The sequence below is a fragment of the Manis javanica genome, chromosome 13, assembly GCF_040802235.1.
Source record: "Manis javanica isolate MJ-LG chromosome 13, MJ_LKY, whole genome shotgun sequence".
Taxonomy (NCBI): Eukaryota; Metazoa; Chordata; class Mammalia; order Pholidota; family Manidae; genus Manis; species Manis javanica.
This window is the reverse complement of record NC_133168.1, coordinates 42,172,757-42,194,602: the sequence shown is the minus strand read 5'-3', so window position 1 is coordinate 42,194,602 and position 21,846 is coordinate 42,172,757.

Sequence of the window (21,846 nt, the reverse complement as noted above, 5' to 3'; positions counted from 1 at the left end):
ATAACCAAAACAAATTTTCATGCTTAGAAGTGGTGTTATGGCAACAAAAGTCTTAAAGTATAGGGATGAGACAGTATAAAGAATCTGGGGATACTTAAGGAGACCATTAGGGAAAGGCCTTGAGGAGACTTTCAGCAAAGCCTGATCACCTTTGATGAGACTGCTGGGAAAGTCTACAGGAAAGTGATGGAAGGTTTTGAAAATAGGAGGAAAGGAATCCTTATTACAAAGTGGCAGAAAGTTAGCAACACTGTTAACTAAAGTAACAAGGAAATTGGAAAATGTACCTTTGGAACTCTCTAGCCCAGGTGATTTCCAGGTAGTGCTGAAGGTCCAGTTCAGCTCCTTCTTGCTGCTTAGAGTAAAATGAGATAGATTGCTATTTGGGGGATCTTTGAGGGATATGTACAATGTTATATCATTGGCAACATAAATTTGGTAAATAATTCACTATTGTGTATATGCGTTAACAGAAGATGAATCACTGATTTCTAAATAAAGCATAGTTCTCTATTTTAACATTATGAACAAATGCTGCCTTTCATGAAAAACTAACCAAATTAGAGAGAAAAGGAAAATAAAAACTTTAGTTCTAGCTGGCTTTTATTAAGTGGCTTTAACGGTGAACTTAAAAATGTGAGTATGAATAATGCTTTCAGTGTTAAGTTTCCTAGGGGGTTAAATTATCCTATCCTGTAGTGCTGGAAATTAAAGAGTATAAGCCAAAGTAAGATGGGGGAAGTTTCCAGGAAGGTGTTTCTTGAGGCATAGCTGCATAATCACAAGGATGCAAGAGAAATATGAGGAATCAAAATAGAACACTACTCCTAGAGGAACAGTGTTAAAAACATTTTCATACACAAGTACTTTTCTATCTGCACTAATTATTCTGCCTTCCTTTGCAAATTTTAAACAATAATAAAACACTTAGAAACATTTGTTAAACTCTCAAGATGCCAACTTTAATTTGGCCGTAATACCAAACTGGTCTGGGAAAGCTGAAAGCAGTGGTCTGATTCAGTGATGAATAATTTGGAGGCCCATGAGCCCTTCCTTAATCACCTTCCACTACTACCAACAATTACACATCACACCTTTCAAAGTCTGCTAAACATGCTCTGCCTTAAATTTTATAATTTTGTTTTTAACAAATGAAATCAAACAGCAGGCATAGAATAAATCCAGTTCAAAACATAAAAATTACATTTGGAGTGTTTGATTTAATGAACATTTCTAATGTGTTCCTTATTTATTTATAGTCCATATGCTTTAAAGTACTTTGGTATAGTTGTGTGCTCAAACAGAAACAGAATTGAAAAAGATAGCTCTAAAACATTACAGCAATTATTTCTTATTTTGATTTTGTTGGAAGGACATTGCCAATCTCTGGGAAAGACTCACCAAAATGACAAAATCACTAGGGAAAAATTTTTCATTTATTTCTTAGAAATTAAACTTTCAGTTCTGTTCAAAAGACAGAATATTCCTTCGGTCTACACTTACTTAAAAGGAACAGTCAGATATTTCTGGGCTCAAGAGAGACACTGACACTGTTTCCTAAGGAAATTTGGCTTAACACCCACTCTAGTCTCCTCAGCTCAAATCGAGGCCCCTCTCTCTTTTCAACTCATGGTGCCAGAGACACTGATATGGACTGGAGACCAGTACATCACCCCAGACGCTACAAGAGGGGTGCTGTAGTATAATGTGCATTTACTCAAAACTTGCTGTTTAGTCACTTGATATAGTTGAACCTAAGCTTCCTCATCTGTAAAGTAATATAGTTATATTGAGTTCTCTAAGTTCCCTTCAATTCAACTCATCTAGGATTCTGAAACTTCCTACCTTAAGATGGCTATAATCTGATAGTAAATAATGAAATCTTGTTTTATTGAGCAGGATCATTTGTACATAATGTTTTCCTCATGGTGTGTCTTTCCATGAAGTTAATGTGCAATTATTTTGAAAGTTAAATGCTGTTTGAAATTCAACATCAAACATTATGATTTAATGACATTTTCTAAAAGCAGTGAAAACCCCATGACCTTGGTCTTGTTGGAAAGGTCTTGGTTGTGAGTTATTTTACACATGTGATGAGTTGTTTGACATCCTTGTCACTAAAATATAAGCTTGTCCAACTTTTCATGAATGTATTCTTCATGAAAGTTGATATCTATCACTGAACATATGTTCTTTCACCAGATACCTGCTTTTGATTAATTGCTTCAATCATAGGTTGTGTTAGAATTGGCTTAACAAAGGGTATCTACTCTGTTTTCAGAGGATCAGTTTGCTGAATGAAAATATAAATTTATTTTGTGTCAGATGGTTATCTGCTCCAAAGAAAAAGAGCAAGGGACAAGACAGACATAAGGCTGGCCTCAGGCTTTTTCTAAGGCTAAATACATTCAGTGGGTGGATAACTTCATGGCACAGTAAGTCCAGTGAGCACTTTTAAATTCCTTAGAATAAAGTGATGTTTTAATTTTAAACCTTTTAAATGCATGAAGCATACTGTAGGGAGTCAAAAGCAGTGTGCATGAGAAAAGTATTTTGATACTGAAAGGCTTTGTGACTATGTTTTCTTAAAAAGACAGGCTTTCTTTTGAAAATGTCAGATTAGACATCTTCTCTGAAGGCCAAAACTCTACCCATGTTTTTGTTGGTTTTCTGGCTTTTTGAAATATATTTTTTTAATGTTTCTCAAAAAAAAAAAACAACTCACAAATGTGAGTAAGTTCTCTGAAGTGAAACTTTTGAACAGTTATTCTTCACCTGTATTACTTTTATGGTCTCCTTCTTTTTTATCCTTAACTTACAGAAGAATCATACTTTTAAAAAACCTATTGAGTCAACAAAGTAGACTAAGAAATCTAAAGCATCTGAACAGGAGCCAGACATGTAGGTAAAACTGATCTTAAACCATGATTCACACGTGTACTTTCTCTGACAAGACAAGACAAGCCAAACAGCATCCAACAGCATTCCAAGTTTCCTTTTGTTGTTTGCCAGTTAATTTTTATTCACTGGAAATGCCAATTTTCCACATGCTGTTCAGGGTGGTGTGCTTGTTTGAAAAGAAGCAAAGAAAAGGAATACAGACGCTGAGGACTTAACTCTTTCCTTCCTTCCTCATTTTCCCTCCTCTCCCACAGGTCCCTTTCTTTGGGGCTCAGAGAGAAACAAAAGCAGACTCATTCAAGTTCAGAACTTGAACCCATGCCAGGTGGAATGTTTTAGTGAGGCTTATCCTCAACGCGGTCATACTGTATAGGTGGGCCTAGTTAAGCGGTTTTTGTTGGCTACTCTGTTTGTTATGACTTTACAGTCACACCCTCTGTGCCAAAGTGCATGTGTGGGGAGGGGTCGGGGTGCACTTTGTTTCAGAACAGAGAGCTAAAGAAAACACGGAGTTTTTGAAATTGAGGAAAATCATTATTTCAGAATACATTTAATCCAGAATGAACCCTTACTAACGTTTGATCTTTTCAGATACACCTAGGAGTCAGCAGCTTTGAGCAGTGCTCAAGCACTTTTTTCAGTACAGGTTAGAGAGTTAAGATAAAACACAGGAGTCAAGACAAAACTTTCAACTTGAATTCTTTTGCCTGAATAAACAGACAAGTCTCTGCCTGGGTGAACATGGTACAGTAATGCAAATGCTGCAATCCCAAAATTCTTACAGGAGGTGCAACTCCTCTCTACAATGACTTAACATACAGGAAAGGATCTCTTTTCTCAGACGTGGAGTGGGAGCAGTTTTCAGTAGGCATTAAACAAACACAATTCAGCACATTTGCTAATGAAAAGAGCCGAAAATAAAACTGCGGAATCCAAACCTTTCTGTAGGTTGCAGATGATTGGTAGCAGATGAAATCCAAATATATTGGGATATAAATATGTTCCATAGATTTTTAGTGGTGTTATGTTAATAAGGACGACTAGTGCTTGGTTATTTCTATATGTAATTACACTACGTAGCATTTGAGAACTACAATAGGTCTTTAGGATCAGCTGTCAGCTGGTTAAACTCCTTCATTTTACAGATGAAGAAGCCAAAGCCTAGCAGAATTTGGGGTTCATCAAATATTACATGTCTAGTTAACAGCAATTGTGGGTTATCATGTGATTCTCCTGATGGTCAATTGAGCTCCCCAAATGAAAAGAACTTTCTTACTGTTGCAAGAGATGAGAAGACACATAAACCACAATCTCTACTTTTTAAGACAGAATAATGAAGGAATAAGACAAATGTAAACTTAACTATAATGCAAAGCAAATGAAGATGTAAACTTCTAAAGGATAAAAGACAGAGAGGAGAAATTTTCCACAAATTCTTTTACTCTGCACAGTAATGATTCCTTTTTCACAACTATAATAAAGCTTGAAAAGGACCTCAGAAAATCCACTTAATTCATCAGGTATCTATCCAAATTAAGGGTGATCAAATTATGTCTCAAGATGTACAACTCTTCAGGATGTGGGGCATCTCCTTGAAGCAAGAGGAGAACAACTGATACTACAATGAAATAGTACTCCATTTAAAAGTAGTATGTATTTTGTTAAAAGTCCCAGATGAGAAACAATGTATGGAAATATCACTATTTTTAAAATTACCAATAATGTTTTTTCCTTTTAACAATAAAAAAAAGTTGTATGATATAGTTTTTATAGTTCCAAACTCTATAACAGAAATCAACAGACATGAATAGAAATGTCTTTGAATGCATTCAATAGAAACCATCTTTACAGGAAAAGTATCCTTTCTTATGACAAACATTATTAATGGATCCCACATAATTTAACAGTGGTAGTTTATCTTTAGATAAGATACTTGGTTAATCATTTATCTAAATTAAAAGACTGTGGTTAGAAGATCACTTTTCCTTTTAAAAGCATGTTTTGCTTATCAATTATATTTTGCATACTCATTGAAGATCCAAGCACTAGAAGGTATATAAAATAATTGAGAAGGAAAACACAAATGTACTATTAAGAAATGTACCATCTAATGGAAAAATAAATTACAATAAATGTGTAACCAATGAACAACATGCAAGAGTTCACACAAACACTGTTAGAAATTGAACAATACCTGGGAAGAGGTTAATGAGTCCTACCCAGACATAGACCAACTTTAAGGACCAATGAAAGCCAAAAGAAGCCAGTTTGTAAGGGAAGGAAAAATCTACTCTTGTTAATATAAATGTGAAAACTTTAATAAACATAAATACAGATATTCACAAAATTAATTAGTTGCTAGAGTTATATCCTATACAATATCATACATTAAATAATGCTCAACATCTTTTTGTGTTTAATATTCTTTTTCTTGAAGCATCAAGGCACTGTGAATAACTTAAGCTCCTAAGTGACTTCTTAAGAGGGGTTTAAAATTTATCTGCCATGATTGGGGTGAGATCAAGCAGATCAACACAAAAAGAATGCAGCCAGCAAAGAGAATGTATGGAATGGGCTCACGCAACATTTGGGCAAAGCACATTAGAGGGAAGAAAATTCTTTAAGAAATCAAATGATGAAGATGCAATCCTCAAACACTGTTTGTATATTTCAAAGAAACACCTAAGAAAGTAGTAGGAATTTGGTAATAAGTGGACTGGCCCAAGCAGAATATGGTTTAACATTGATAGGATCCATACTGGACGGTGACCCTGTTCTCAGCCATAATGATACTAGTTAAAAGTCCCACCAATGTTTTAGCAAAGGGGAACAGGCGTTGAAATTCTGGTGCTTCCTATACAGAGTTAACATAACTAACATAATGAAATTCCAGTTGGTTCATGATATGTCATCCTTTTCCCCAAAACTTAGTATCATTTGAGCATGATGACCTTGGTGGAAAGAAGAAAAGCCTTTCTTTAATATAACATTAGTTAAGCTTTTTAGTAAAATGTACTGATTTTTTAAGAAATCATATTTCCTTTACTTGTGAAATGATTAAATTTTGAGAATTTGACATATGTGCCTTATGAAAATTTTCCCACTCCTGGGGATGAGCCCTGGTTGGTTTAAAGGTGGTCATGTGACCTAGAATATTTCAATCTGAGTGAATCTCAGAACTCTTGCTTCAAATGCTGGGATAGAAGCTTCTTCTCTCCCCCTAAACCTTGCGGTATGTAAAGAGAGTGCAAGGACAGTGACATTTATTTTCAGAACTTGACATTAGATTTCACACATAGAGGAAAACACAGGAGCTCCTGGATTTAGCTAAGCCTCAAGTCAGTCCTGTCATGGATTTATAGTTACACAAGCTAGTATATTTCCTTATTTTTAAGTCATTTACTATAAATGATGCTCTGATTCTTGTAGCCAATGGTATTCTAAATGATGTAGTCCTACAGCTTTCTGTCTTAAATATAAACTTGGTGTCCTTGCTCCAGGCTTTGTAAACTGGTCCCTGACTACTGCTATGCTTCATGACTGGTCACCTTTCCAGACTCACCTACCTTCCAGCCATGAAGTACCACAGGCAGTTCCCTGACACATCTGTGTTTGTCCCTTTTCTGGAAATGTCCTTGTCTCCTTTCTGGGCCTAATTCTATTTATTCCCTAAATCTCTTCTCCTATGTGATGACTCTAAGATTTTCTGGACCACCTCCCACGTGACTTAGATGTCCCTCCTATGTGTCCAGGACTTACCTTTTTACCATGGTTCTTACTGCATATTAGAACTGCTTTCTCCCAACTGGATTAGAAACCCCAAAAGGAGGATTCATGGATTATTTTGCTTTTGCTTTTTCTCTTATTTTTGTTTTTCATTCCCAGTACTTAAACTAATACTTGTTGATGTTCTCACATGTTGGCTGAATTAATGTGTCAGATAAGAAACAAAAAAAACTAACCCAGTTACAGCTTAGACCCAATGTGTTCCTATATTTTCAGTTGGTTTGGTTTAGGTTTTTAGGTAGGAGTGAGCAAACCTAATGGATTTTAATTACTTGGGATGTGTTTCTACACTTCAGTAAAGTTTATTAACCCTTTAGTAGGTAGGTAGCCATATAGGAAGCCTAACTGCAGACAAGGTGCATTCTCTGAACACTCACCATTAGTTACCAGAGAGAAATAAGCAAAGGATATCAAACAGATCAGTAAAAATCCACCATCACTACTTGAAAATTCTCAAAGTACATGATTTACATGATGATGCTTAGACTGAGAAAACACATGTAAAATGAGAAGAGGAGGAATTTTAAGGACAAGTATGGTAAAAGTTTTATATTAGCTGATATGGTCAATGGTTTTGCATTAGTTGTCATTTTTAAGGTTTCTAGAATCATTTCATTAAAAGCTTCCAAAGTGTCACTGCCCTAGATTCCAGTCATTCCATGACTTGGACATTTAGCAACCTGAGTGAGAATGTCAGTCTCATTTCAGAAATATTGAAGCTCAAATCTGTGTTCTCTTAGATGACTCAGTGATGTCTTTTTCACAGTAGAAGAAAATTCTTAGTGAACTTTTTTTTCTTTTTCTTTTACAATGAAGCTTGCCAAAAGAGATCATTTGCCTCTGCATATTTTAAAGTTGGTTTTGGCATGTTTGTTATCAGTCATCTCAGTGTCAGTCAGGGTCCTTCCTCACAGGAAACAGATGGCCCCCACGCATCATCAGAGTAACTTAAGGAAGGTTTATTTACGCAAAGACTAATTACCAAGGTGTGAATGGAATTTAGGAAACAACTGGATCATGCAGGGACCTGGGAGCAACCGCAATAGAGTTCCTACTTCCCTCTCCACGCCCTCTCCAAGAGGTGGAGGAGGACTCACTGGGAAGGAGGTGAGATTTAAGGCCACCAGGAGAGGAGCAGGGATTTCCCATTAGAACATAATCAGCCCTAGGTAACTGCACAAGAAGGGAGCCAGGGGAGTAAGCTCCACAACAGCACTCTCTCTCTCTCCCCTACTTCCTTCTGCTAAGCTCCCCCTTGACCCCAAGTCAGAAGATAATGGAGGCTATTTAATGTAATACAGAACAATCAGCCCTTTTTGCACCTGAGCACCCAATAGTGACCTCATCTGAGTGGGAAGCCTGTGTCTGCAAGCAGAGCAAACAAAGTCTCAGCAGCTGATATCATCGTGCAATAATATCGACTCATCATATTCCATGTTGAAGTCTAAAATGTTAGCTACTGCTGCTATTCTTTGCATACGGAGCTAATGAGAAAAAGTAAGAAAAAATAATGGTGCACTATAAAACACAGCTTCTTAATTCTCCCTCTGTAGCCAGCCTCTAGCATAAATTGATTATCATACATACCTACTTCCGCCATCCAGTTCCATGTTCCTTTACCTTCACAAGCACTCCTGCTAGATGAAGATTTTTGAGTTGGTAGGGTGACTGGAAACTGAATTCCTCTTTTGGGATTAGCCTTATACCTTCATTCTAGGCTATGCTGTGTTCTAATTCTCATTATGAGCCCACTGGTGGGTGCAAGTCTGAAGAGAGTCAACAATTTCTTGTAAAGCAAAGGAAATTCAAGGGAATTTGAAGATTCCTAATTCTGATCTTTGTCTTTGTCTACCCCTATGTGCTATCTGATGAGACAGGATTCCACTGCCTCCTGATATTTACCTTTCTCTTAGCATAAGTGATCTGGCAGATCCAGATCATAATAGTGCTGTGTCTTTGCAACCTTTACAACCATATTCTAAGCTTGGTTGCCAGCTATATCTTCTGGATGGTTATAGGAGAGAGTGGATCCTTCAGAGTTACTCAGGAAACCTTGTGATTGCATGTTTGTAGTTTTAATTCTCTTTTCCCTTATCTGTATTCTCTGGCACTGTAAGAAGAAACTGCATGACTCTAAAATCTTAAAAGTAGATAAATGGCACAGACACTTGATATCTGCCAGCTCATCATCCCATAAAAGCATAGTGATAACCTGAATATTTTTAATGCTATCATATGCCAAGGATTACCCTGATCTTCATACCACTGCAAAGAGGTTATCTCTGTACACCTCAAATAGAAAACATACCAATCCCAGAATCTCATTTCAAAGAGTCTGCCTCTTGGGGCCCTTCTCTGGTACCAACTAATATATCCAATAGAAAAGAGATCATTTGATGAGTATTTATTTACCAAATGACATATAAAAGTTTAAGTAGAGTGGATGTGAATCACCACAGAGGGCAAGAAGGGGACCAGCAACAGTGAGGTGTTAACCACTTTTAATCCCAAAGGGCTAAGGAAAGGATAAATTATCATAATCTGTAAGAAATAAACTCACAAACTCATGAAGCTAGACTACAGAAGGATCCTGTCATGTAGTCAATACACACCCATTTTTGAAGCAGAGAGCAGATGAAAAAGGAAGGAGAGTGTCTCTGGAGGTATGTGACACATGGCATTTCTTGTTTTCTCTCTGCTAAATCAACTTCCTACCCTCCTTAACTATACAAATCTCACCTTTTCCTTGAACTCTCTGGTTTAACTAATCTATTGTCTTCAGTTTCTCATTTATGTGAACAATTCTGTGATAGCATATTAAAACCCACCTTTATTCTTATGTTTTCTAAATGTGCTCTGATATTTACATATCTATTCTCATACTATTATACATGTACACACAAATGTACACATTCACTGATCTTTCCCATTTGGATATAACCAGTGACCATTCTTTTGTGTCATTTGAATCATACCCTAGACATATGCACAAATGGTACTGTAGAAATATTAATGATTTTTTTAGTTTAAAAATTGAGAATTAATAACTGTACTTGGAATTAAGTATAATGCTAAAAATTACCTTTCTTTTCTTTCTCTTTCCATTCCTCCAGCACAATCATTCTTTCTTTGATAAAACATTCATTTTTTAATTTATTTCATCATTTGAGAGAAGTGATGGCTTTGAAAAATGAATTTATGAAAGCATAGCTTTCAAAAAGTGACAAAAGATATTTTTAGTTTTCTTAGGAGTCCATGGGGTTGTTTTTTAATCTTGTTTCAGTAATGAAGTCTGATTTTTTTTCTTAATAGGTATTAGAGTTATTTTGTAAAAATCCCTTTAAATTACCTCAAGTTTTTATTTGAAAATGAGTGGGCTTATCTAAATTAATTCTTCAAAGAGAGATCACAACAGACCACAACCAAGTTAGTTAAAGAGCTGGGGATATGTATTGACTATCTGGATGTCTAATGCCAGATAATTTCATCTTTGAACATTTTAAGTGTAAAAATAATAAACTAGATAATATAATAATAACCCTAAAACACAATTTTGAAAAAATCATTTTATATTTGTAAAATGTTATTGATGTACAGGCATAGGGAGTTAATTCACAGTAATGGCTTTCTAAGTTGAGTTCTGATGGCAATGATATTACCATCGTTTCCAGACTCACAAATCATGAACAGGCATTTTCATCATTGTTTAATGTCTGTTTTCCAAGGATCTCAAATTGATTCATAATAGGCCATTATTATTTGGGACATAAAGTATCTGTATCATTTTGCAATGTGAAAAATAAAAACACATTCTTGAAGTTGAGACAGTTTACTTCAAGTCATATCCCATGTCTGTGAGACAGAAATGAATAAAAACTTAGACATTGTGGTTCTGCATTCTCTACGGTGGTCATTTAGGTGCCCATATTTTCTTTCTTATTCCAGTGGGATAACATTACTGACTCTACTTAGTCCTCTTTATGGCTCAGAAGTCATAGCAGACTTGCCCTTTGTGTAGTAGTTAGGTTTCATGGAGCCTGGTTTAAATAATGCTGGTTCCAAATATATGCATATACACATGTAGGTAACAGGTATCTGCCAATCTCTAGAAGTAGAGATAAAAATCAAGAAATACGTGGAAACTTAAATTCACTCCTCTTTCCAATATTGAGAGACTGAGAGTGGATGGGTAGTTTGATGTTATTCTTCTTAACAAAAAGAAAAAAGAAAAAAGGAAAGAAAAAAATCTTACACCTAACATGTCAGTACCTAAGTAATTAATAGAGAAGAGACTGGTGGTTGCCATAGAGGTGAGTGAAATAGGTGAAGGGGATAAAGAAGTACAAATTTCCAATTAGGAAATGCGTAAGTCATGGGGATGAAAAGTACAGCATATAGAATATAGTCATTAATATTGTATTATCTTTGTATGGTGACAGACGATCATATGCTTATCATGGTGAGCATTTTGTAATGTGTGTAATAGTTGAATCACTATGTTGTACACCTGGAACCAATATGTTATTGGTTATCAACTGTATTTTGATCAAAATAAATAAAATAATTGACATGGGACCCACCAATAGCTTTAGAACCAAATATTTTTCTTTCTGGCCAAAAATGTGGTTCACATAATCCTTAACAGATACAAAGATGATTTTCAAACTCTACATAAAACTTGGCTTAAAATAATTTTAAGTAGTAAGGACACATCTGATGTTAAAATAGCATTAAATATAAGTTGGAATTTGTTAGCGACAGAGCATTCTGATGATGGAGCCGGACAGGAAATAGTCATTTGAAATGTATTCATATGCTTCTAATTTGATGTAGTAACACACTGAAAGTCAACGTGACCACCTAATGGAGATTGAGCAATAAAGGGTGGAAAATGAATTAATAGCAGACAAGGACAGTTTGGAACATTTTTAAGGACTTTTAGGAGAAAACATCTTTTAACCTGTTTTTGTGCTCTTAACCTGGAGGAACACCGATAGCAACTCAATGAAATGAAAATGTAATAGAAATGGTTTCAGAAGTGATGGGAAAGAGCCAGGATATAAGACAATGGCTTTGCCTGCCACATTGGCCCAAAGGTGGGTCCAGAAAACAGGCTTCACATTCCAAAGGTCCTCCCGTGACTCCCAGACTCACAGTTTTTCCATTGCACCATGCATATCCAGTAAGTGTTGCCTAAGAAAACATTGGCTAAAAGGCCAATTTGGATTAGAAATTAGTTTGTCTGAAACTAGAGTTCACAGTTTTTACCACATCATTCTCAAAAATCCTTCAGCGTCTTCCTTTTAAATGTGCTGTGTTAACAAAGTGCATCATTCTCTTGGCATTCTAGTTAGACTCGCTCAGTCTTGCCAGTTTCATCCCCCACTACTTCCCTACAGGAAAGCTCTGCTGCATGCAAATCAGTCCACTGATCAGCCTTTGTGCTCTTCTACCTCTCTGCATGTTCACTCAAGCTGTTCCTCCATCTGGAACTCCCACTTCTGTCCTTTGTTGACTTTAATACTACCCAACATCCAATTCCAGGGTCAAAAATCCATCTCTGTAGGTTCCTTGAAGAGCCCAGCCAGCCCCTACTTTTCATTTCTTCCCTGGACACCTGCAATACACACTCTCAAGACCACTTGTTTGGTCTTTATCAGATACTGCTTAGCGTTGTGGTCTGTCTTTCCCAGAAAGCCTCTGCAATGTCGCCAAACCCCAGATCATACCACAGTATGAGGAATTAATGATCGCGTGGAATTATTTATTCTCTCGTGAAACGTCATGCTTAACATATGCACTATACAGCTTATAGGGAGCTTTCACTTATCTCTCACCATGAAATTTTAAATAAATAAGCTCTCATACTCTCAGACAATGGTGTTCACAGAGGGCTTTCACATATATCTTATTTCACAATATCCTTGGAGGAAGACCTTACAGATAGGATTTTCATTCTACAGAAGAGCCAAACCAGGGAATAAGGGAATAATGAGTGATTTGCTCAAGGTGGCACTGACTAAAGGACAGCAAGGGGATTTTTGAGCCACCTTTTCTGATTTGCTAATGCTTATTTAGCTTCATAGTTTTTTCTATACCTGATCCCTTCAATGTTATAGTTTTAAACATTGTGATTTGGAGTTGGGATAAGTCATTAAAATGATAGAGAAAAATATGACTTGAAACTAAGAGATAACATAGATACAAAGCTAATAAGTATAATAAAGGTATATGATTAGTACTTTAGAGAGTTGGAAATTGATATAAAACAGGAAAGCATGAGAGACTCCGAATATTGAACTAAATCATGAAGACAGCAATTATGACATAAAGAACAATGAAATGAAAGTCTAAGAACAATGGTTTGAATTTAGTACATCTGGAGTTTTTCCTTGAATCTAAAAATGTACTTCAAGATGTAAAGAAATATCTAAAATCCATTAAAAAATAGAAAAGCATATTTCACAGGTTACAGATTCTGTTGGCAAACCTGTGCTAGTGTTGAATTGCTAATGTTACTTAAATGTAAACCGTGGGTCAAGCATAGTCCTGGGTACTTCTCATGAGTTATCCACTGTCCCTCACAACAGCCCTCAAAGCTATTATTATCCCAACTTTTCAGAGGGAACTGAGGCAAAGAATAGGTGTTGATACAGGTGAGATTTTCAACCTATACTGCCTAACTCCTGCCCAAGCTAGACTGTATATAATCACCCTTATGATCAGGAAAATCTGAATCCAGTTATTCTACTTCATTTTAAGTTGAAGTAAATATTTTTGGGGCTGCATTGTGTTTCTTAATAATTGTCTATGTATTTAAAAAATATGAAAACCTCTTGTACTCTTGCTAGAACTGCATACAATTGCAACAACTTAAATGTCAAGTTTGGGACTAAATAGTCTCCAGAACAAGCTCCTCTGTGCTTTGCAGTGTCTGCACATCTGTTTACTGTCACATATGTAAGAAATGAACACATGTGGCTCAGCTAGGATTGCCAAATGTCTTTGATTGTGAAAGGCGACCTTTAGGTCTCAGTGGTCTCCAGCCTTGAATTTTACCATCAGTGCACTGATTAACAATTTTCAGGGAATGTAAACAAGTTTTTCTATCCTTAAAAAATGATTGTTGCCTTTGTGGATGACGTTTTTACTGAACTTCTCTGAACTTCAGTTTCCTTATCTGTAAAATATAGTACCTAATTCATAGGATTTGGGTGACAATAAAATAACAAGTAGAAAATTTAGGGATCATGGCAACAGTAACAAATAACTGCTGAGGCAACATGAAGCACGTATATAAAAAGCTGATTATTCTAGACAGACACATACACATACATCAACATAATTGTTAGAGAATATAAAATCATGATGCTCTCTTTTTCCCCGTTCATTCTAATTTTCTGTATCTTCCAGAGCTTTCCTTAAAAAATAAAATAGGATTTTGCCACAGTAAGTGGCGAAGGAAAGACACCGTGTTACTGGGAGTATTAAGAAATCTGAGCATATGATAGTTTGACATTGATATCCATCTCAGTTAACTTGGAAGAATTCAGAAATAATCTCTTGAGGTTTTATACTTAATTCATGTTAACAAGCAATTTTATTTTCTCCAATTAGTTCTGTGAACATATTTCCATCCACTCACATCTCCTAGACACATTTTTTTAATTTGTAAAGATGTAGAGTATTTCAGTGAAAAAGGGGAGCTAAGTGTTAAGGACATAAGAGGTTAAGTCAGATGCTGAAAACACTTAACTTGGAAAAGATTATTCTAGCACAGTCCAAGGAAACTCTGAGGTTGTAATTTTAAGCAGATAGTCCAAGCACTTTGGTAAGCAGTGATCTAGGATGAAGAAACCATTTCATCTGGCAGTACCATGTGCAGAGATTATGAGTCTACATGACAATACTTGTTTTCCTGGTAATAGGCAACCTTCTTCGAGGGGAATCCTTTAGGCTCTTCAGCAGGAAATCCAGTCATAGCACCTGCTCTAGCACCCCATGAATACCAGCTATTCCTGGAATGACTTTCGCTTTAATATGATTAAAACAGCACTTATATGGATGGGTCTTTCCTGAATAGAGGTACTTGTATGAGGTAATGAACTGGAAAAATTAACACAAGTACAAATATCTCATCCAAGTGAACCCCTTTAGGAAAAATATTATGAAATGGTCACTTTGAACCATTTAGACATTCCCTTTCATAATTATTCCAGTGCAATTTATTGAACATTAGTAGGTGCCTAAAAATTCTTAGATGGTGGAATCATTGATTCTGGTAAAACCTAGGCTTATGTGGGTTGAATGCATGTGAGCCAGTTCTTCCTCTAATACCCTAAAGAACTGACAATTAAAGTTAGGAATATTTAAAACTAAGGCTGAAAGAGCTAAGAGGCAAGGCAAATATGTGAGGCTTGCAGATAATCCACAGGAAAGCGTATGCTAGCTTGTACTAAATTGAATGGTAAACCACAAGTCAAGAATTCTTTTCCCCTTTTCCCCCTTGTCCCTTCAATTCTAGCTCTGCTTTTACAAACATTGTGACCCAGCAGAGAGCTGGAATTGATGTTTTCAATAATTCCAGCTACCAAAAGATGCTACTCAGGGTAGCTCTCTTTTAACTGCTTCTAATACTTGCTTCTGTGCTCAGTGACTGCTATGATTACCAGTGGTTTCTCTCCAGACAGAGGCTCCTGTGAGTAATTTCCCAGTAGAGCTCTCCCTGCATCTGATGCCCTCTAAAATCTTCCCTGGCTCTGGGTTCCTTTGAGGCTGGAATGCTCAGTATGATCATTCCCATAGTAGAGTTTATACATTTATTACATTCTCTAATCATTTAGTGTTGTATGCACTGCAAATACAGTAGTGAATACTCCAGATGGCAGGAAACTGTGGGGTAAGGAGAAGTACATTCCCCATTAAGTTCTCTAAACAACAATGCCCAATGCTTCCCTGGGGACACTGGAAAGTTGACTTGTGTCTCATGTTCTCTTCAGAGCCTTTTTGCAACCCAGAAGCTGATTTCATTGCTCTGGACTCCACATTCCAGTAGAGTGGGCTCCCAGGACTGCTAATGATGCCAGGGTGCTCAAATCACAGGGTGTTCCAATGTAGTCATTCACTCCCTCTGAGGCCAGCCCAAACTCAGATCACAGGAAAGGGAGTCATTCCTTTTCCTTTGCTGCAGGAAACATGGGACATACAGAAAAGAAATGCTGGTATGTCTTTGGTTTTCCTTTAGTTGCCCAAGATAATTAAGCACAATGAACTAATGGCTTTTCAAAAATGATGAGTGCTTAACTTGTGTTTCGATCTTTACCATGAGGCCTATCCAATACAATAAAAAATAAAGAATTATGAAAGAGATAATTGGCTGATTTTTCTCTCTGTTGCTTGGCAATTTACATTTTGAGTAGAGAAAGGTAAGCAAAGAGAAGAGGAAATGTAATGCGATTCCCTTTGATTTAATTCTGTTTCAATGGGTTTGCTGTTGATTCTATAGCTTAAACCTGGATTATGTGGGTCAAGGTAGTACTATTGTCAACTGCACCCACATAAACAAAATTAACACATAATTTTAAACACTAACTTGCATATTCAGATGCAAGCATGTAAATCCAAACATTATATATTAAAAAAATTTTTCATGGAGTACCAAAATAATTTCCTTCATATTACATTGTACATTATTGTTTATCACTCTAGTTTTATTTGTTTGCAATATATAGCTCTTTTTTTAACATATATTGCTTATTTTATAGGAGGTGATAGATATAGATAAAATGAACTATTAGTACACACATCTGCAGAACAATTTATGTATCATTTTCTAAAGTAATAATTCCAAGAAAGACATTCGAAGTAAGTATGGGAGTCCACCTTACGTTAACATCAAAAAGCAATAAAATAAAACTTTCTAAAGCTAAATGCTTTGGAACTCTGAATGTGGTTAACTAAAAATGATTCCTTATTTCCAAAAGTTTTTTTTTTGTTTTCCAACAAGAAAATCCTCTCTCTGTAAGTATCAGATATCCTCATAGTTATTTGATAGTACTGCCCAGAAGATTCTGGGAGAAAAAGAAATGAAAGAAAGTAGGAAAAGCCAACAGAGTACAGGAAACCCCTCTTGGAATTTGAAAGGCAGTGAAATGTGGAATAAGTTAGCTATGCCAAGACTTTTTATATAGAAAGACTGAAAAACTGAATAAAGAAAAGGAACATTCATATGAAGAACCATATAGCCATTATACATGTAACTTCATATTATATAAATGAAAACTGAAAAAAAAGACTAAAAAACAATTAAAACCTCTTATAAGAGATGTTTAGGAAATGTTTAATACATATAGATGAGTGAATAATTATGATGACAGGGAATTATGGAGCAGCCATTCAAATACATCCCAAAAATACTATAGCTGTTGCTGCTATTCTTAATATTTTTTTATACCAATAGTAGTTGTATTAGAGTTCTCCAGAGAATCAAACCAATGGGAAACAGAGACAGAGATAAACAAAGTGGATTTATTGTGAGGAATTAGCTCAGATAATCATAGAGGCTGAGAAGTCACACTTTCTGGCATCTGCAAACTGGAGACCCATGAAAGCCAGTGATGTAATTCAGTCTAGGTCTCAAGGTGTGAGAACCAGAGATGCTGATAGTGTAAATCCCAGTCAGAGGTCTGGAGAAGATGAGATGAGATATCACAGCTCAACAATGAAGTAGGAAAAAAAAAGAGAGACTGTATTTCTCCTTCCTCCACTTTTTGTTCTCTTCAGACTCTCAACGGATTGGATGATGTCCCCCACATTGCAGAGGACAATCTGTTTGACTGAGTCCACTGATTCAAATGCTAATCTTATCCAGGAACACCCTTTCCAACACACCCAGAAATAATATTTAATCTAGGGACTCATGGCCTGTCAAGCTGACATATAAAATTAATGATCACAGTAGTTAAATGTTATTTGTTAATATAATCATCTTTTATGCAAAAAAGATTGCAGATAATTTTAGGGAATGAAATATTTTAGGCCATTGTCAGTTTGTATTGTTTCTTTCATGCCATTCTTTATTCTTGTTACAAAGCAGTAGAAATAGAAACTTCCAAGGCAAGTGTCTGCAGAATCATAACAACCTCATAGCCCAAAATGGAGCACAGAAATTGGGCCACCATTTTGTTGGCCAACAATGGATGTTTTAACATGCTCGATAGCAATCTTGCTGAAAATAGAAATGTATTAGAAATGTTGGTCTTTTCAAACTAATTAGAAGAAGGAGGAGTTAGTGAATTGGAATGAAAAAATAGTAAATATAGGTAAGTTTTAAATAGATACATTAATACTTTTTAGATATTTTGCATTCACATAAGATTAAAACATGACTTGAGACATTGACTAAGAAAGATGAATTAATCCAAACAAATCTACGTGTCATCCTTGTAAAGTATGTTGCGTTGCTCAATATGGATTTTTGGGTTTATTGACAGAGTTTCAACTCTGTCTAAAGATGATTCAATACTGTTTTATGTATTTGAAAGTTTCTAAGAGTAGTTCTTAAAAGTTTCATCACAAGGAAAAAAATTGTAACCATGTGAAGTAATGGATGTTAAAAAACTTATTGTCATAATCATTTCACAATGCCTGCATGTATCAATTCATTATGTTGTACACCCATAATTTATTCAACATTATACACCAGTTAGATCTCAATAAAATTGGGGAAAAAATCCTCAGGAAAAATAAAGACTATTCAATGCTCTGCTTACAGTTTACACATAATTCATGTATTTACTTGCCATTTTTGAATATATTTACTTTCTGTCAGAAATTTTTTTGGAAAAGAAATGTGAAGAAAGAATAGTGAGGGTGTCCTTGCAGTAATATACTGTTTTAATAATTTAAAAAAATCCATAATTGGTACTAGAATAGAGGAAAATTAATGTAATAAATTGAAAGATCCAGAAATGACCAACTAAATGTGAGAATCTAATATATGACAGAGGTTCCATTTCAAATGATTGAAAAGAAATTTTATTTAGTAAATGAGCTAGTCAACCAGTTGAGAAAAAAAAAAGAAAGCAGATCCTTGTCTAATGCCATGTAGCAAAATAAATTACAAATGTACCAATATTTAAATATAAAAATTGAAATCCAGAAACTGGAAGAAATATAATGGATAAAATTTAAAGGGACAGGTAGTACTTTAAACTCTAAGTAATACGTTTATGAAATTAACCATACTTCATGAAACAAACTCAAATTTAGTGAGAAGAGTAGCATTATTTTACATTCTGCAACTCTCTTTAATGTCTAGCTTAATAGAAAACATCTGGATTCTCATATCTACTTCCACATTCATCTGTGGTGATATCATATGTCATGAAGCTTCTGCAAAACTCTACTGTAAACTTGTTAGAGGAATAAAAGTGAAAAAAGCAGCTATGCTTTAGTATTATTATGAAAATAGTTTTGACCTCTTAGGACTCTGGAAAGGGTCTCTGGGACACCCACTTAGGGGACTCTGAATCACACTTTGAGAACCACTGTTAAAGGATAATGTTAATCTTTTAAAGTGATTATATCTCTAAGGGACACTATCATTTGTATTGCTATGGAAAAGAATCTTCTGCATTACCTGTAATTTTCTGTAAGTTATCAGTGTCCTATCCCTATGGACTTGCAAAATAACCTAGGCAATCAAACACGTATATTTTTAAGGAAGTAGATAATCCTCTAAAAGGTCTGAAAGGACCCTTATAATCCTATAATCCTTTCCGTCCTTTTCTCAAGCTATCCTTCCCCCTGACCACCTTGCATCATAGCCTCTAGTATGTTAAAGATGCTCATAGGCAAAATTCATGAGTTGGCAAATTTCTGGATTGTTTTAAAATGAGAAGGAAAATTGGAGTGCTTCCAATGCATACTTCCATACTTAGGTCCTCACAAAATTCCTTCCTTCCCAATCCTCCTTTAGGAGGATTTCCCTGAAGACATCCTTCTTCATCTTCCTACTCCAGTCCTATACCCCTAGTCTGGGAAGTCTCACCACTTCCCTCAGCAGGCAGAAATTCCTTTTTTTGGTATATTTTGTGTCTGGCAACTTAAATGACACCTCTTACTTTTATGAAATGTTTATGAGAATTTATTTTGTTCAGGAAGTTGGGATACATTCTCATTACATGATTAAAAGTAAATATGATTGTTTCAATTCAGGTTCAGTAAATTTTCTAGAGGAAAACATGGCTTCTTTTCACACCAGATTATCTAGTAGGTAATGCTCATAATGGTGGGCACTAAGATGACAAAACCAAGTTTTAAATCTAAAACACATGTATGCATACATACATGTGTGAAGAATAAAAGGCTATTTTTAAACCTTTTAATCTTTACTTTGGTCTGTTGTTTTCACAACAATATAATCCACCATTATTATTCTAAGAGGCATTTGACTCCTTCATGCCCCAAATGAGTGTGGTGTCATTATAAAAGACATCATACTCTGTACAAGTGGCTCAGCCTTAGTTTCCCTTCTAAAGAAGCAGTAGCTCCAATTAAATTCTTATGACTTTTCCATCTAAAAGTATATGTTTGAAAAGGGTGGAAATGTATGTGGTTGAGCTCCAGTTTATATATTAATACCTGCACAAAAACTTACTCCAACAACATGGACATGAATAGGACTGAACAGCCCAGACATTTGAGGTTGATTACCAACATTGCATTGCTTTATTTTGTGTTTTTATTAACATACATAGGACAAGCCAATGTGTGTTCTCACCAGCAATAATCCTAGGAAATTATTCATACTAAAACTGACCTTGGGACTATAGGAGCTAGTTCTTTCTCCTCATTCTCAGTAGAAAACTAGAGTTATGAGGAGACTCAAGTGTGATTCTGGAGACAGAAATGGGCTTTGACCATAAGAAGCAGATGTTAGTGAGCTATACAATGAAGTCCCTTCCCTTTCTCCCCTTCTCCTCTCCCTCTCTCCTTTCTGTCTCCTTCTCCTTGTTCTTTTTTATGATTGGAGGCAGAAATGGCAGCAGAAAATGGAAGCTTTTAGTCTAAATAAGGATTGGCCAACTCTTAACCCATGGATCAAATCTGACCCTCTGCCTGTTTTTGTACATCTGATGAGCTAAGAATGTCTCTAATGTTTCTAAATGGTTGAGGTTAACTCGAAAGGATAATAATATTTCATGACACATGAAATGCAAATTTCAGTATTTATAAATCAAGTAATATTGGAACACAGCCAGTCTCATTTGTTTATGTAATCTATATCACTGCTTTCGTGCTGTACTGACAAAGTAGTTGCAACAAAAACCATACGTGACTGTCCCATCATTTTACACTCCCGATCAGTGCACTACAAATGATAGCGCAACTATAACTCAACAGCATTTCAAATGCCATGCATAATGCTATACTATGACATGATTTTTATAAATTGCCAGTGTGTGCATATCATGTCAACACAAGAAAGAAAGGGAAAATTGGACTTCGACAGTTATGCTTTTAAGGCACAGTGGAGTGCGGGTTACCGTATTATTGAATTAGATGTGAAAGATGGTGTTTATTATGTAATGACACTAAGCTAAAAGAATTCACTATACATCAACACTACCAGACTAAGCATTCTATATGTTAGACTGAGCATGACTGAGCATGTCTATATCTGACAATATTCCCAACTCTAAAAAGAGCAACAATCAGAAAAGTTAGAAAATATAATGTGGAATATTTCACCACAGCAGAATCTGTTCACAAAAAATAAAATAGGAAAATGAGACTACAACCAAAGCAAGTAACCAAATGGCTCATTTGCTAGCCAAGCAAGGAGAGGTATTTGCAAATGGTGAGTTAATCAGACCATATTTGATTGCAGCAGTTGAGGAAATGTATCTAGAGAAAATAAACCTGCTTAAGCCTTTTCGCCTTAAAAGGATATAACAGGCAACTTCAATAGGCAATTAAAAAATAAAAGAATTACTTTTTAGTGTCTTTCCTTGGTTCTTCGTGAATTAACAGACACTACCAGTATTTCTCAGTTGTTTTTGATTTGAGGAAGCAATGCTAATTTTAACATGACTGAAGAATTAGTCTATTAACAGCCTGTGTGGGATAATTACAGGAGGGAATATTACCCTCCCA